This window comes from Gossypium hirsutum, chromosome A03 (genome assembly GCF_007990345.1).
Source record: "Gossypium hirsutum isolate 1008001.06 chromosome A03, Gossypium_hirsutum_v2.1, whole genome shotgun sequence".
Lineage (NCBI taxonomy): Eukaryota > Viridiplantae > Streptophyta > Magnoliopsida > Malvales > Malvaceae > Gossypium > Gossypium hirsutum.
Window position 1 is genome coordinate 46,322,871 of NC_053426.1, and position 17,163 is coordinate 46,340,033.

The 17,163-nt window shown below is 32.3% G+C and overlaps 1 long non-coding RNA gene across 8 annotated transcripts; it reads right to left on the reverse strand.

The window, feature by feature from the left end:
- Window positions 1-4,671: 4,671 nt before the first annotated feature.
- LOC107887188 (uncharacterized) lies at window positions 4,672-9,190 on the reverse strand. 8 transcript variants are annotated; one of them, XR_005915182.1, is made up of 8 exons: window positions 9,045-9,186; window positions 8,918-8,953; window positions 8,783-8,811; window positions 7,604-8,184; window positions 6,938-7,012; window positions 6,701-6,770; window positions 6,326-6,611; window positions 4,672-5,045 (listed from the first exon to the last, which is right to left on the reverse strand). It is a non-coding gene; the product is annotated as an uncharacterized lncRNA (long non-coding RNA). The 8 variants fall into 8 exon arrangements; XR_001681058.2 differs by having other exon boundaries at window positions 7,604-7,717; window positions 8,034-8,184; window positions 8,783-8,953; window positions 9,045-9,184; XR_001681056.2 differs by having other exon boundaries at window positions 7,604-7,726; window positions 8,034-8,184; window positions 8,783-8,953; window positions 9,045-9,184.
- Window positions 9,191-17,163: the final 7,973 nt, after the last annotated feature.

Here is a 17,163-nt window from a genome sequence, read left to right on the forward strand (position 1 = left end):
AGATAAGTATCATGTTACATGGCTCATTTGAGCATCCTGATATATTACTCGAGAGTGTGCTCCCTGATTAAGTGCCCTAATTGGTACCCTTGATTATGAGTTGACGATTTATAGTTTTGTACACCTTGTGTGTACTACCTGAATATCCATCGAAATTTCAATCATTCAATGGATAAATTCCTGAAATGAGAAACTATGAGATTAAATGAATTATATCTCGAATGTTCCCAAAATAATTGAAAGTTTGTAACATGATAAGCTCATCCATGCTTACTTGATGCACATGTGAATTATGTGACTAACTTGCTTATTTGAATGCATGTGATTAGTCAAATTTGCTAATTTGTTGGGAAGCATGATATTATTATGCTTATTTAAATGAATATGATTGGTAAGTTTACTTTCTATTATACGAACTTACTAAGCATTAAATGCTTACTAGGTTTTATTTTCTCTGTTTTATAGTGCTCAGAAGCTTGCAAAGGTTGGAGATTGGTCGGAGTATCAACACACTATCCACCAGCTTATTTTGGTAAAAACAGTAAATTTATTTTCATATAATGGCATGTATAGATTAACTTGGCCAATTGATGGCTTGTAAATAGATGTTTGTTATCTAGCCATTGGAATGGCTAGTAATGGTTTAATTTGGTACATTATTATAATGTTATATCATGTTAATATATAAGTATATGGTATGGTTTAGTTGAATTCAAGTAAAATATATGCCTTTACAAAAAGGGGTAAGTTTGATTATATGAAAATAGATGATGTTATAACACACTTGTTAATGATGTTGGCTTGGTTTAATGCTTGGAATTTGGTTGTTAAATATGTGCAAGTGTTGTTGTAGGTTAATGGAAAAGTTTTGGTGAGAAATAAAGCTAGAAAATGGCTTTATTTTATCCACACGGGTAGACACACGGGAGTGTGTCTTGACCGTGTGTGACACATGGCCTACCACATGGGCATGTGATTTGACCGTGTGTCCCCTGCATCTTAAAATTTAGAAATAGAATGCTCAGAATTGGGCACACGGGTAGAGACACAGGCTTGTGTCTCAACCATGTGTGATACACGGCCTAGAACACGAGTGTGTGTCTTGGTCGTGTGAAACCTACACCTAATTTGTGAAAATTAAATTGACCACACGGCCTAACACACGGGCATGTGGCCAGCTGTGTGGCACAAGTCAGAGAGTTACACAAATAAGGACACGGGCTGGGACACGGTTGTCCCTCACATCAAATGCCTACATGGCCTAAGACATGGGCATGCCATTTGGTCGTGTAAGCCACACGACCTACTCACACAGGTGTGTGACCCCTGTATTAAAGAAAAATATTTAAATTTTATGAAGAATTCTCTGAGATCCCAATTTAGTCCCGACTTGATTCTAATGTTTAAGTTAAGCCTTGAGGGACAATATGATTAGTTTCCGATATGAATAGTAAATTACTTGAATTACATAAAATTATTCTGTAAACTCTGGTAATGCTTCGTAACCCTGTTCCGGCAACGAATACGGGTTAAGAGTGTTACAACCTAAGTGAACCTATCCAAATAAAGACAGAAGAGGGTGATTTAAATGATTCTGTGGTTGATTCCCTTTATGAAGACAAGCCTAAGGAGAAAACTAAGTAGGTAGTTGAACCAGAAGCTGAGCTAGCAACTAAGAAAAGTGTTGATCCTGTTGCAAAGCATGTGCCATTCCTGTCAAGGTTAGAGGACAAATAGAAAAGGGATGAAGTCAAATTTATAAGTTTTCTAAACTTGTTTAAGTCCCTTAATGTTAATTTTTCGTTTCTAGAACTTATAAGGAAAATCCCAAAGTATGCCAAGTACTTATAAGAAATATTGTTTATGCATAAGAAATTAAAGAACAGAAAGAAAATTAAAATAGATGCCTCTTGCAGTGCAATAATTTCTAGGAAGATACCCTCCAAAATTAAAAGATTCTGGTAGTTTTACAATTCCTATAGAGATAAGGGACAAACATTTTAGTAAGGCCCTCTACCTATATGAAACTCGGGTTGGGGGAACTGAATGATACTTCCATAACACTGCAGTTGGTCGATAGGCCCTTAGTAAACCCCAAAGGTGTACTTGAAGATGTATTGGTCAAAGTGAGTAATATTATTATACCAGTTGATTTTGTTATCCTCGACTTTGATAAAGATTAAGAGATCCCCCATTCTATTGGATAGGCCATTTTTAGGCACATCTAGATCCACCATCGATCTTAAGAAAAATGAGTTGATTATGAAAACCAATAAGGAAATAGAAGTGTTCAAATGCGGACATGATTCCAGAAATGTGGGATTAGAAAGACAGTTAGGGGATAATTGTTTTTATTATCTTTTATCACCCCTAACAACCTTGATCTAATGTATATTCGTTCTTGCAGTCACTAATGGTTCGAAAGAATGAGACAAGTGGAAGGATCTCGACTTGAAAAGCAAGTGCTGGATTTATTGTGATGATTGAGAACAGAGAAAAAACATAATCAGGGAGTTTAATGAGCTGTCGGATGAATCTAGCAACAACACTTAAAACTTATCGCTACACTTTATAATTTCTGTTATAAATTATGCATAATTATTTTTCGTATTTTTGAACTTATTTTTATGTAGGAGTAGGATAAAGATTGTGGGAGGTGAAAATATGTTTATCACTGAATGTATTTTAAAAGGGTACAAAACAGGATAATTTGACGCCCCTAGAAAATGTAATTTTTGAAAATATAAGGGAAGTGTTTTGACATCGCACCTCGGTGTTGTGACATTACATTTTGAAGCTAAAGTTTTTGAAAATACAGTGGCAATGTTGCAACACCGAACCATGGCGTCGCAACATAGAACTACAAAGTGAATTGTTTGAATAAACAGGGGTTGTGTCACAACACTAGATTTCAGTGTCGCGACATAGCACTTCGAAATAACAACTGAGCATTTCAAAGTTGGGTGTCACGACACCCATACCCAGTGTAGTGACCTACTGCCAAACGTGGTGTCAGTTTTAGTACATTTTGGCATTTATGAGGCTTGTTTTCTATTCATTTTATAATTAATTATTTCATTTTCAGCTTTCATAACTTAGGTTTAATTATTTGTAAAATAAGCGTTTTTATGCAATACTTGAAGTTAGTTGACCTATAGCCAATTTGGGCCTTAGGTAGTTTTAATTTGTTTAATTAAGTGTGCAGGATGCCCGAATACCTTAAGGATGACACCCGAGTGTATCATAAGCTTCTCGAGATGCAAGAAGAGAAGTTAGAACTCCTACCTTGGGAAATTGATGTCATGTCGCGACACAATGTTGAACATGGCACACAAGAACCATAAAGGCTAAAATCGTTCTCATAATCAATTATTTTTGAGATTAGGGATTATAATAGACCTAATTAGGGTTTCTAAACATCAATATAAATAGAAAGGTTATGCCCAACAGGTGGGCAACCTTTAAGAGTCGTAGTTATTAGATTTAGGTATTAAGTTATTTTCTTTTTTGTTTCAAGTACTTTTGTTCTTTACGACTAGGTTCCATTTGAACCTAAGGCTTTGATTTGAAGTATTCAGTACTTCCTTTTCTTGTTCCTTTGCAAACATCAAGATCCATTAACAATTACGAGATTACGCCACTTCAATCACATTTGATTCAATCTATTGAACAATTTCTTACATTTCTCTTATTTAATTTATTTGTGTTCTTTTGCATGTTTAAATTAAATCTAAGAGTTATGGAATCTGGATCAATGAGAGGCTAAGTCTCTAAGAGGATTAACAAGTGGATGTGGGCGTAGTTAATAAAGGAATATGGGTTTCCAAAAGGACTTATTTAGTTTTAAATCATGTATGCTTAAACCCTAAGATTGACGACCCTAAAAAGTCATCTATATTAAATGAGATCAAGAGATAAATTTTTCGAGTAAATTGAAAAATGAGGTCTAGAGATAAGGGAGTACCTATCAATTACTTAATTAATAGAGGTCGGAAGGTAATACTAGTTTATTAATAGTTAATTCCATTAAAACCCAAATCCTAATATTAACTATAACCACTAAAACGAGTTAATATTCTACCTATTAATCTGATTTAGTTGTTTGTTTATTGTCTATTATTCAATTTAGTTGAATTTTGTTTATGATTTTTATCTCTTTTATTAGTTTTTGTAATATAGATTTTAATTATTATTTAGACTTATTATTGTAGAAGAGGATTTAGGATTTAATTCGTCCTCCCTTGGAAACAATCTTTGGAATACTTCCATGTGTTCCATTGTAACACTTACTCTATTACAATTTGACATGTATACTTACAGACGTCGCTGTCTTATTTTTATTATTTTTTTGCAATATTTTCTATCCAAATGTTCGCACATTTGGCGGTGGCATGGCCATGTCGCAACACCAAGTCAGTTTATGTAAAAAAAAAACGCCGTTAAAGAACATGACCTTTAACGGCGCTTTTACCACAAACGCCGCTAAAGAACATGACATTTAACGGCACTTTTTTAAAAAACGCCACTAAAAAACATGACCTTTACTCGCACTTTCGCCGCTATTCTTAAAAACGCCACTAAATGTCATGTTCTTTGGCACTTCTCCCAAAAACGCCGCTAAAGATCATAAAATGTAAAAAATTAAAATTAAAATATTATAAAAAGAGCAGATATCAAAGGGAAGCATGCAATAGAATCAAGGCTATTATCACAGCATGCACAAGAAGCATTACTTTGACAACAGTTTATATATAAATCCATTTCTATCCCTTTACCCGCTTAAGCAAATCCTAGCATTACTTTGATAACAGTTCCTATACAAATCCATTTCTGTTCCAGCGGCATAAGCCCCACTTGAATCTTGACTGTAGTTTGAATACAGCTGAGTAGTAAAACTTACAGAATTGCTCCTATTCCATGTGGTAGTCTGATGAGTGTAACTGCTGCTTGGATAACCTCCAGCTGTCTGATAATCACCAGGATTGTAGTTAAGTGCTTGAATAACTTCTAGGCCCATCATAAGGCAAATGAATGACATACCGATTCTGAGAAAAAAGAAACAAAAGTTAATGAATGACATATGAAGGCAAGAACCAACCAAAATAACAGAATCAGATTCCAGTTATTATGAAAGTAGATAACTTATCTAAGATAAGGTTCTTCTAAATTCAGAACCCTAAATCAGATTAATAATAAAATATGCAATTAACAAAGTCAACATTAACGCCAGCATTCGAATAGATTAGTATACATCACATTGAACAATGAATTTAACACATTCGAATAGCTCAATTTTAAGCTCACTAACGGTTAATTTAGCATGTGAACAACATATACATGTTTTGCATTTACAGCATGGGTTAATCAACTTCAAGCAGGAAATTAAATGCTGCAAATTTCCAGCATTCAAAATCATATATGGACAACATTAATATGACATTTTTGAGCACCTTAAAGACACATTTGGAAAATTTGATGAACCATTCGAACAACCTCGTTCGAACATCTTAAAGATGACTAAATTTTGTCTTGTTTTGGACAAACTTACACGTCAGCAAGGCATGAATTAAACCACGCCTAACATGTTTATTTCATCATGCTTTGAACAACAATAAACAACCATTAGGCATTATATTAAATCAACTCTTTAACACATTCGAACAACTTAAAATACATCACTCGAATACATAAATCACAACTTTCAGACACCATAAATTGCAGCATTTAACACCTAAATTTTCAGCTTACTAACATCACAAATTCATATCCATTTGGACATTAGTTAACATTTAACAATTTAGTTTCACATTGTTTAGACCATTTTAATTTCCTGATCACTTGGATATCTTTAATTATTATTTGGACAACTAGAAATTTCATTAAAATTTCACTTAATTCCATCACTCATACTAGCATAAAGATGCAACAAAACAACCAAGGAAGAAAAGGTAAAGAACTCAGTATCATTTATTTAATTAATTAAATAACATATGCAATTGTTACATTTTTATCAAGTTTAAAACATCTTTAAACAAGGAAATTAAATGCTGAAAGTCCAGCATTTGGACAGAGGCCAAATTTGGCATTTAACCTCTCGTAATTCCCTATTATTTCAATCAGCAGGATGAACTAGAGTCAACTATGGAAAGCCATATACTGAAAATAAATCAAGTTTTGCTAAAAATAGACCATTTTCATGTACATTCAACTCATTACAGTTTTCCTATTAAACCATAACTGTTACAGAATCGGGTCACTAATCCAGCAGTATAACCTATGGTGAGCTCAAATACAATGATTTGGCAAAAGAGATTGAAATAGGTACCTGGTTTGAGTGAAGATCCGATGTCCCTAAACGAGAAAGGGCACCTAATTCCTCGGTAAAATTGACAGTGCATTATTCCTGAAAATTTGAGAAGAGCAACTCGATACTGATGGTGGGATTGTTGAAATTCTTGCATCATACAGTACCAGAATGACTTATCATGCAGTACAAAAGGATGATTTCTAGCATAACTCTGTATTTCACTCGGTGTTCTGGTGAATATCAAGACGGATGAGACGTGTAAGGCATCCAATGTTCTCTGGTATACCACTCAGCAAGTTCTTTGCTGCAGGGATGTCCAAAATTTCTTTTACAATTGGAGATTTAAACATAACTGATATAAAATAGAAAAGTCATATCACAATGAAATATTACGTGCATTGAATTCCGTAAGCATTGTACATGATGCAAACAAATTCTCAGATTAAGCTGTTAACTTGTTCCCCTGACACAATTAGAACATAATGCATAAATTAGGCTCTGGAATACATCATAATGATAATTAATTACAACAGCACCCCATAATCAAAAAAAGAAAAAAAATTACAACAGCAACTTCTAACAAGACTCTCCAAAGCAGTCACATTGTACAAAATAATTGTCTTTAAATACCTCCTCATCTAGTTTTGTCAATTTCAAACAGTTTGTAAGATCTTCAGGCAAGCTTGTTATCAAATTATTCGATACCTGCCAGAACAAGAAAGAAAAAAAAAAGCCTTTTATGGATCATATATAATATTAAATAAAACAAGATGAAACTTGTAGTTTTATGACAAGAAGATTTTAGCACATCATAAACTGGATTTCTTAGTTATCAGGTTAGCCGACCTCTAGAACCTAATTGTCAAATGACAACCAAATAAGCAAAGGTAAATATATTTACACTTTACAACATGAAAATGGTTGGAAAGGACAATTTAAAATAGCAAGAAAACCTTCTTTGAAAATAACTCTAGCATCCATTCATAACAGAAGTTGGGGATATAGCTTTAAAATACAAATGATGCGCACGTTTGAGATTGAAACTAACCAACAATGATAAATTTAACAAGAAGATATTATATCCAAGGAAATGCAGAGGACATACACCAAAACTACTTGTGGCTTTGTAACAGAACTGAAAAATTATTGTTGGGGGAAGTAACTGTGTTCAAATATCAAGGTGTTTCTATAGGTGAAGCAAAAAGTGGCAGAAGTCAAATCCGGAAAGCATATTCTTGAAGGGCATTAAAAAGATAAATAATAATGACGATGATAGATAAAGAGAAAATACAAAACCTTTAAATCTGATAAATCTGAGCAGTTTCCAAGTGAGGATGGAAGTTCCTTAATACGATTGCTTGAACCATCAAACCTGGAAGTCTTTACTTGGATTAACTGGATAAGATAAACCTGAAGGTGCTTGAATAAAGCCAAAAACAGCTTTAATAGCCTTTAAAGATGCAAAACTAAAAAATTTAAATATATACATCCAAAAGTCATTACTTTGAGGAAATAGAATTAGGTTCTAGATGTTGCACTTAGCTTGGCAATTTCTATTAGTCAAAAATCAAACACAGAATCTATTGAAATCGATTCATTTAGTGGAATGCTCTCCATATAACTAAAGAGGAAACCAATACCACTTTTGATAAAGAAAGCAATATAGAAAGAAATCCAAAAATATTAGTAGCCATCTTTATCATGCTATGAAAAAGTGTGAACATACATAAAGGAACCAAAAACAATAAAAATAGAATAATCTTCATTCTTCAAGAAACATTTTCAACATTAAGCACTAGCATGATTGAAGCAACCCAGCGGATTAATGGCCACCACTTATTTTAAAGTTAATTCCAGCTTCAAGTTGATTTTAAAACCTGAAATTGAAGCACAAACCAAACTTCATTTTTCTTCCTTTATAGATATTGATTTCTTTAACAAACAAGTGTGTGAATTAAGTTTTATATTTCCTCTATTCAGTTCCAAAATTAGTCCTCTTCAATCTCAGTGAAAATTAAAGCCAAAACTTAACAAATTCATTTTGGTTAAAAAGAATCTAACGCAAACTTCAAAATCTCAACTTATCACCTTACATGACACCTTCTAACTTTTTTTTTTTTGGTTTTTTTAATTATAAAATTTTAACCAAGACCCTGCCTTCTCCAAATTATTTGATAAAAAATATTAATTCAATTTTTTAATAAAATTTAAACAGGTTTATTAGCTTGAAATCATAGCGCCTAAGCCACGTCAATTTCCCTACAAGAAAACATCAATAAAGTACAACCTTGAAAGTTTTATCTTCAAACCACGTTCAAAAAATCAAAAGGTTAAAACTTTTAAAATTTGATACACAAACCCAGATCCTATAATTCCAAAAAATCTAAACTTTGAAGTTAAAAAAAAAGTAGTAATAAATCTTAAAAAAAAAAAGAAGATGAAGAAGATGATGATAATGAAGAAGAAGAAACTAACCTTCTTCAACTGATTTGGCTGCATCTTCTCTTCAACCCAAGATAAAGGAAACAACAAAAAGATCACTGCTTCCTTTTCTAGCTCTCCTTCAGTAAACAAAAAGAGACCAAGAAACAGGTCAAAATCTAAACATACCTTGTTAGGTCAAAATAGTGTTTCTTCCCCTTTTTCCTGATAAGTAATTTATCATATCAGTAATTTTCTAAGCACCCGATAAGAAAATTAAAAAAAAATAGAAAGAAATGAAGCAGAATTGTCTTACCTGAGACAATAAGACTGAGAACGAAAAGGGATGGGGATTTTTGGGCTTCAAGCAAAGAGAAGTCTAGGAAAGAAAAGGGCCAGGGTTCAAAGAAAAGAATGAGAGAAAATAATTCGTGTGTGCAGCGCCGTTTCAAGTAAAAAAATTTGTGGCTTTTTTAAATAAACGCCACTATTACTTACATTTTGCGGTGCGCCGTATTCTCCATAAACTTCGTTATTGTTTTACTTATTATGGCATTTTTTAATTAGCACGACTAATGATATATATTTGCAGCGTTTTTGCTAAAAGCCTAATTTGCTGTATAACCTTCTTGCACTTTCACAAAAAATGGGTTGTCTCTTCTCTTATTTACTTTTTGGTGCACATTAGGGTCAATGTGCCATCTAAAGTGTGGGGGTAACATAGGAATTTTTAAAAAATTTTGTTATTATTTTCGTTTATTTTCAATAACTTTTAGCTGCATTTCTTTTTTTTTTGTACGTTTATGCTTGAGCTTATAGAAATATAAGTGATTGGTTAGGAGCAGGCTACCTTGGGATGCTATTAAATTTAGTTTTGAAGTATTAGAGGTTAAATGTGAAATTTTAATAATTTCGATTTTAAAGACTAAATTGAACAAAGTATAGAAGTTTAAGGAAAATTTTAAAATAAAATTTAAATGTCATGTGCATAGAAATGAGTTTGATAGTGCATTTGAAATTGTTAAAGTGAATTTAATCATTATATAGATCAAGAATTGAACTGTATGGAGGATTATAGGGGGAAGGGAAAATCGCCCTAAAAATATACTCGGTAGTCGAATATACTAAGTAAGTTCACTATATAAATAAATAAATATATGTTTATACCTTGTTTTATTATGATTTGATTTAATTGTATTTGATCTTAGTTCTGATTATAAATTGAAATTATAAATTGTTGTAAATAAATACAAGAGAGAAAGTGAATATTTGATAGTTGTTTAACATTTGAGAAATATGATTTTTTATTATTTTGGAATGATCTTAGTTGTTTGGAAACATGCATGTCACATCCCACATTTTATGATTATTGGCGCAAAAATGAGAATAAGGAAGTGGTATAGTGGTTTAATACTTCTTAGCTATCCTAGTGGTCTTAAGTTCAAATCCCATTGTTCACACTTTTTCATTTCATTTTTCTAACATTTTTCCCTTGTTTTTATTAAGCTTGCCGTCCAACCCATAGCTTCCATGATTGGGAGGATTTCTTTCCTCCATTAAAGGTTAAACTTACCATAAGTTGAAGGGGGATGATCCCCTTTTCACTTGATGTCTCCCTCTCCTACCATTTCATCTCACCCTTTCCATAGTAGAGATTCATTGCACCTAGACCTAGTTGACCAACCTTTCCTCCCACTCTCCCACCTATCATTGTCGTCCCCTCCACCCTCTCTTCCATATTCTCTCTTTTTCTCTCCTTCCTCACCTATTTCTTTCTTTCTTTTTGCAACACCACCACCCTTTCCTCTTTTCCCTTTTGCTTCCTTCCTCAACCGCGACAGAACCCTCCACCGCTGATCACCACACCTCATGGCCACTGCGCCTCTTCCTCCTTCTCTTTCTCTTCCCCATCGCCACCCATCGCCGCCGTGACCACTACTGCAAACCACCATAGTTTTCTTCTCACTGCCATTCCACTTTCTTTCATCGCAATATTTCACCTTTGTTTTGCCAAACCTTCACCGTTTCTTTTCCTACACCTTTCGTTGGGCCACCATCGCCGTCACCACTATCGGTGGTTGAATTTTTCTCTTTTTACACCTTTCGTTTCTGCATTTCTTTTTCATTCTTTTATTTTGATTAATCTTATACCCTCTCACTTTAATAATTCTTTTAGATCACCCAATCTCTAATCTCGTGTCTATATCGATCCACCGTTCATCTCAAATTGCTCAAGTGTGTAAGTGTGGGTTATTTGATCATAAACTCCTCTTCTTAGTGATTTCCTCTCTTGATCGAATGGTATAGTGACCATAGTAATTATTCTTATTTAATTATTTATGTATTAATACTATTCTTTATGCTCTTTGAAGGTCCAATCAATAATAATAGGAGAGATCCTTAACTTTGGATTGGAGATCGTAGATTCGAGTGTACAAATCGTGAGTAAGTGTTATAGTGAGATTTTTAGTGATCAATCTATTAATAATAAATTTTTTTGACGAATTCTAACCAATAGAGATCATTTGTGCGTATAGATACATCTTTCGAGTTTAGATCCAAGTGAAATCAATACAAAGGGATTGTGGCATTTTGGATCTATGAAAAAGGTGTGGATTTAATATGATTAGTTGTGTGTGATATGTTTGTTTTTGTTTTATATTAATAATTTAATTATAATTAACTATAAGTACACTAGTATTAAGAGGAATTAAAAAACTCATCAAAAGGTACCCAAATAAGTGACTCTAACCGAGTACATTTTATGAAACGCATGATATACGATGTGATTATTGCTATAATAATGATGTATGTGTAGATCCTATCCTCATGATATGTGATGCATGGCTTATGTGATATGTTTGATGATTTAAACATGTGATATCTACAAATGAGTATGTTAATATTGAGATCTATGATATAATGTGAAAAGTATGTTGAAACATGTTAAAGTGATTACTAAGTGATATGTGAATATGTGAGAATATCTACAAGTCTAAATGTAAAAGTGATTCATATATGTTAAAAAGTGAAAGTTTCATCTCACATGCATGAGGTGGGATTTTCTGAAAGGTGAAAGAAAGTGGAAATTTATCTGCAAATCAGTGGTGGCTTGTCCACAAAGTTTTATTAGTGGCAGTTTATCTGCAAAACAGTGTTGGCTTATCCTCAAATGGTGATTCGGATGAAAGAGTTCTAGGGAACTAATTATTGGTGTGTAGAAAATATGTGTAGGAAATTTTATAACACGTGCATCGTTTTAAAGTACGCATCGACATACTCATGCATAAGTTTTAGTGTTAGCACTTATGATTATCATGATCATTGATATTTTGATTTGTATGTGATTTTATCTGTGTTGATCTCACATTGAGCCTTTAAAACTCACCCACATTACTTATGTGTTTTAGATAATCCTCGTGGTTAGGGCTCAGATGTGGTCATCTATGAGGCTCTCAAAAATGGTTTTATATGAATATGGATTTTTATTATGTTCTGAAATTTTATAGACTTTATTGCTATTTGGGATTTTATTTTATGTTAGATTATAGAACTGTGGCATGGGATTTTTTTAAAAAACTTTGGACATTGGATAATTTGCATGGATTATTACTTATGGATCAAATAATTTGGACATTTTTCCTAATAAAATTGTTTTTGCAAATTCAGTATATCAAATCTGAATTTAAAAGAATCACTAAGTTGATTTCCAAATGATAATGAAGGATCTTCATCAAAGTTTTCAAATTTATTCTCATCGTTTTTAAAATAAATAATACCAAGTGTTTCAAAAATGAACAAACGCGCTTCAATTAAATATTGTTCGTCATATCAATTGCCTATGTAATTGTTTAGATCAGGCCGTAATGTCTAAGCCAGTTTGAGGGCTTAAATGCATACGAATATATTTCTGGAAGTGCTTTTGAATTATTAAATGTGGTAAATTTTGTCAAAATGCTCGTTTGAACGCAGTAAACGATTAGGATACGATTGGCATGCCATGAGTGTTTGAATGCGTGCTTGTACGAGTTTGCACTACGGTGCCTCTATTTGCACTTGGTGCCTTTGTATGCATTTCGATGGTCTTTGGTGTGATATGGTTCCTGAGTATCTGAGTCATGTTACTATAGTTCATCAGGCGATGAAAAATTTGTGATTAATCTTATAATGATTTGATTTTTTTTGATGTTTACCTATTAGCAGGTTTGTATCACAGTATAATCATGCAAGAATGTTTCATGTGGGTATTGATGCGATGAAATGTAAATATATAAATGTAGATTTTGATAAAAACACTAATGAGCATGAAGAATATGATGAATTATTTCAATACTAATTCTATGTGTTCTCTTAAATGATTGTCAGGTTTAATTAATCTAATTTGTTTTTGCTTTCGACTGTTTAATTGAACCAAGTTTATTTAATTTTTAGCTATGAACTTACAAAGCTACTTAAGCTTACTCCTTTTTTTTTCTTTTCTGTAGTTAACGTTTTGTGAAACTGGTTGGACGGATCAACTTCAAGGCTCACACTATCAGGATCCTATTTTGGTTATTTTTGATTTGTTATTTTTGATTTTTTGGCATGTATATAGGGTTTTGAAGTTGATGAATTTAAAGCTCTAGATGGATTTTTAATGTGGTTAAAATTGGTATATAATGTTAAGTTTCATGTTTCATGATCAACTTGGGGTAAAAATAATTAGGTATATCATATTGATTTTATTTTGTGATATGATAATTTGTGCCATTTGAATGGTAAACATAATTTTGGTATTTGGTGTCTTGAAATGGTAACTTTTCATTTGATGTCTTCTTTGGAGATTTGTCTTTGAAATGGCTATTTTGTTTTGGTAATCTTTTGGAACTTTAGTTGGGACATATTGGCATTAGAAGGTTTGGTATAAATGGTCAATTATGGCATATGTTATTTGGAATTTATTTGATGATTAAATAAGGTTAATTTGTTCGTTATTATTTATATTGAAATGTGGTGCCATTAAGGGCATATTGGTTAGGCATATAGGTTGAATGTGAATTAGTATATTTTGGCATGTTTTGGTACATTTTTTAATAGGTTAATGTGGTGGTAAATGCATGGCTTAATGTTTAAGAAATTGTAGGTGAATTGGCTTGTGTTTGAAGGTATTTGAGGCATACACGGTCTGAGACATGGTTATGTGTCCCACACAGTTGCATGACATGGCTGTGTGGCCTCTTTGATTTTTGGTACAGGTTTGTTCACACGGTTACAGTTTGTTACACGACCTGGGAACATGACTGTGTGACCCAAGTTTACATGATCATGGAGAGTTACACGACCATTTTCTTGAGCCACACGGGCTGAGCTCTGTCACATGGCTGTGTGACCCCTATTTTATTTTAATCCAAATTTGTTCCTAGATTGTTTTAAATGTTCTATAAGCTCAAATTAGGCCTATTTTTGATTGAATAGCATGGAAATGATTACAAATGAATTATTTAGTTATTTTCGATTAAATTGTGAATGATGTTAAAGTTTTATAGTTGCAATATCCTATAGCTCGGACCAGGTATAGGATGTTATAACACTTATATCCTACATAAAACTAATTTAAAGAATATAACAAACATCTATTTTACCATCTCATAGCCATCGAACTAGTATGCACCAATTAGACACTCAAGCATGTCATTTAAACTTATGAATTCATAATTATTCAAACATACATCACTATGCATTCCAAACATATATTACCATTTCATCATTCATTCATTAACACCATTCAACCATACAACATGACTTATTTAGGTATTTACCATAATCAACCATGTAGTTAAAACACATAAACTCATATTTCTTACTATCAAGTCATCCAAAACAACATATATATCAATGCATTTAGCCATTACCAAACCAATTCAAAACACATCAAAACAACTTGTACTAAATATCCTACTTAACCATGTTATATATCCATTTCAAGTCCTCATTCAATCATACCTTAACATTTTCCATTCAGCTAACCAATATGCCTCAATAGGCACCAAAACATACCAAAACCACTTAGTCAAACTTAGTCTACACTTTCATACTTTCAAACCATTCCACATCTACATATACCATAATTCAAACATTATCCAAGCTCAAACCAAACTATGGAACCAAGGTAAACACAAATAATAACACCTATGTACATGCCACAAAATCGAGTTTTAAATAATAGAAAGACTACCAATTCAATAGCAAGATAGTGTGAGCTTCGTACGATCCACTTGACATGTTTCGCAACTTGGCCAACTATAGGAAAAGGGAAACAACAGGGTAAGCATTACAAATTCTTAGAAAGTTCACATGTATTTAAACAACAACTTACCTCAAATTACATCTTAATTCGTTAAAATACTAACTTTTCAGGTTTTCCTAAACATGGCAATCACATATCAATAAGGTGAGTATCAACATATATCGCATCAACATATATCACATCTTATAATAAATCAAGTATATAACATTCTCAATCACTCATATCCAACATTTATTCAATTCAATATCAATTTCATAACATTTTTTTATCTATTATCAATAATAAATCCAATTTCAATATAATGTCATTCACTATTTCGTTTCATTATTCAAATTCTAAATCGAATTCATTTATTTGTCACATTTTCAAATCGGCCCTCCAAGCTCGTATAACTGGTTCATATGACCTTTTACATGTTGGGTAAGTGTTAGTGAAACATTCCTTGAAACTCAAGTTCAAATCCCTTCTCTCTCACCATTTTTATTATTTTTCAAATTTTGCCTTAAACCCTAATATGTGACATGTCTTGTTTTTAAAATAAATATTGCAAAATTATTTCAAGAATGAAGAAAAATTCTAATGGTTAAAAGAAATATGATAAAGTATGGAAATTAAATGAGGTCCCAAGTTTGAATCCTTTCCTTTGTGAAATAATTAAATTTTACAAAATCCCTTGTTTTTTTAATATTTGTGCCATTCAAATTTTATTTTATTTTTTAGCTTTTAATTCAAATTTTCCCTACCCTAGCCGTTCACCCTCATCCACTCCACTTTTCTCTTCAATTTTCTTTCTTTCTCCCATTGTTGTTGTCGACTAGACCTCCGATTTTACCATCTCTTTCTTCTTCTTTTTGCATCAAGATTTTGACCATCTCTTTTAATCTATTGTTTCCATTTATCCTCATCTAAACGAGCCCTAAATCTAAAATCTTGAACCCCAAGATCGATCCAGAACATTGCCAAGAAAGTGTCATTGTCGTTTCTCTCAACTAGCTTGGGTAAGATCTCTTTTCTCTTTAATTTCTTCATTAATCTTGTCAATTAAAAACAAAAATTTCCATATCTATAATTTTGGTAATTTTAAATGAATTCAAATTTATTTTTCTAGATTTTAATGAAATCTCAAACCGTTGTAAAATTCAGACCGCGGGTGGTGGTGTATGCACTTATGTGCAGGAAAGGGGGCTGTTTTGTTTCTTAGATCTTACCCATATTTTTCTAGCATTAAATTATGTTCTTTAACCCTCCTAATCAGACTTTAATCACATTTTAATTAGGGTGAGACGTTCTTGATCAATTAGCCAATCGGATCCCACAAATAGTGAAGCGTAAGTGCAATTAAGGATAACTAGTTCGTTATTTCAACATAGTTGTTGGGCAAAGGTTATGAATTGATTAAACGAAGGAATTTAATCATTAATTTGATACTGATTTTTCAGTATATTATTGAATTATTTCTTGACCCAAATGCCCCAAATCATCTGTGTAAAGGTGAAGAACGATTGTATGTACTATTCTCATCAATACAGTGTAAGGAATCTAACTAGTTTGGATTCATAAAACAGTTATAATTTCAAGGACTGGTTTGAACTCATAAGTAAGTTTTTGGGCCTATTTTAATGGTAAATTTATTGAATTTATACTGAATTTTTGTTTTGGTTTGTGTAAGGAATTATTAAGGAAAATTGGAAGATTCGCTAGTGTGCTACGAGAAAGAGGCAAATAAGGTGTGGGTCCTAAACTCATAAAATTGTTTAAAAATGTTAAATATCATGTTATATTTGATAAATTAGCTTACTAATTAGATTGGCTTAATAGCCAAATTATTGATTTTTTGAGTGGTCGAACTAGGTATGTTTCGAGCCTTAAAAGATTGACATGCTTGCAAAATTGCTAGTTTGATAGTGTGAATGTTTGATTGAGTTTGTAATTGCATATTTGAGTTATGAGATATGAGAATGTTTGTCTGAATGATACAATGTGTTGAGATATTAAGCTTATGTATAATCTAAATGCATGAGATATTTGTTATATTGTGTACTGAAAAAGGTGCTATATATGCACAATAAAAATTCGCAAAGTATGTGAAATTAAACGATATTGATTAATACTAACACAATGGCAATTTGAGAGATTGGAACATTGTTTT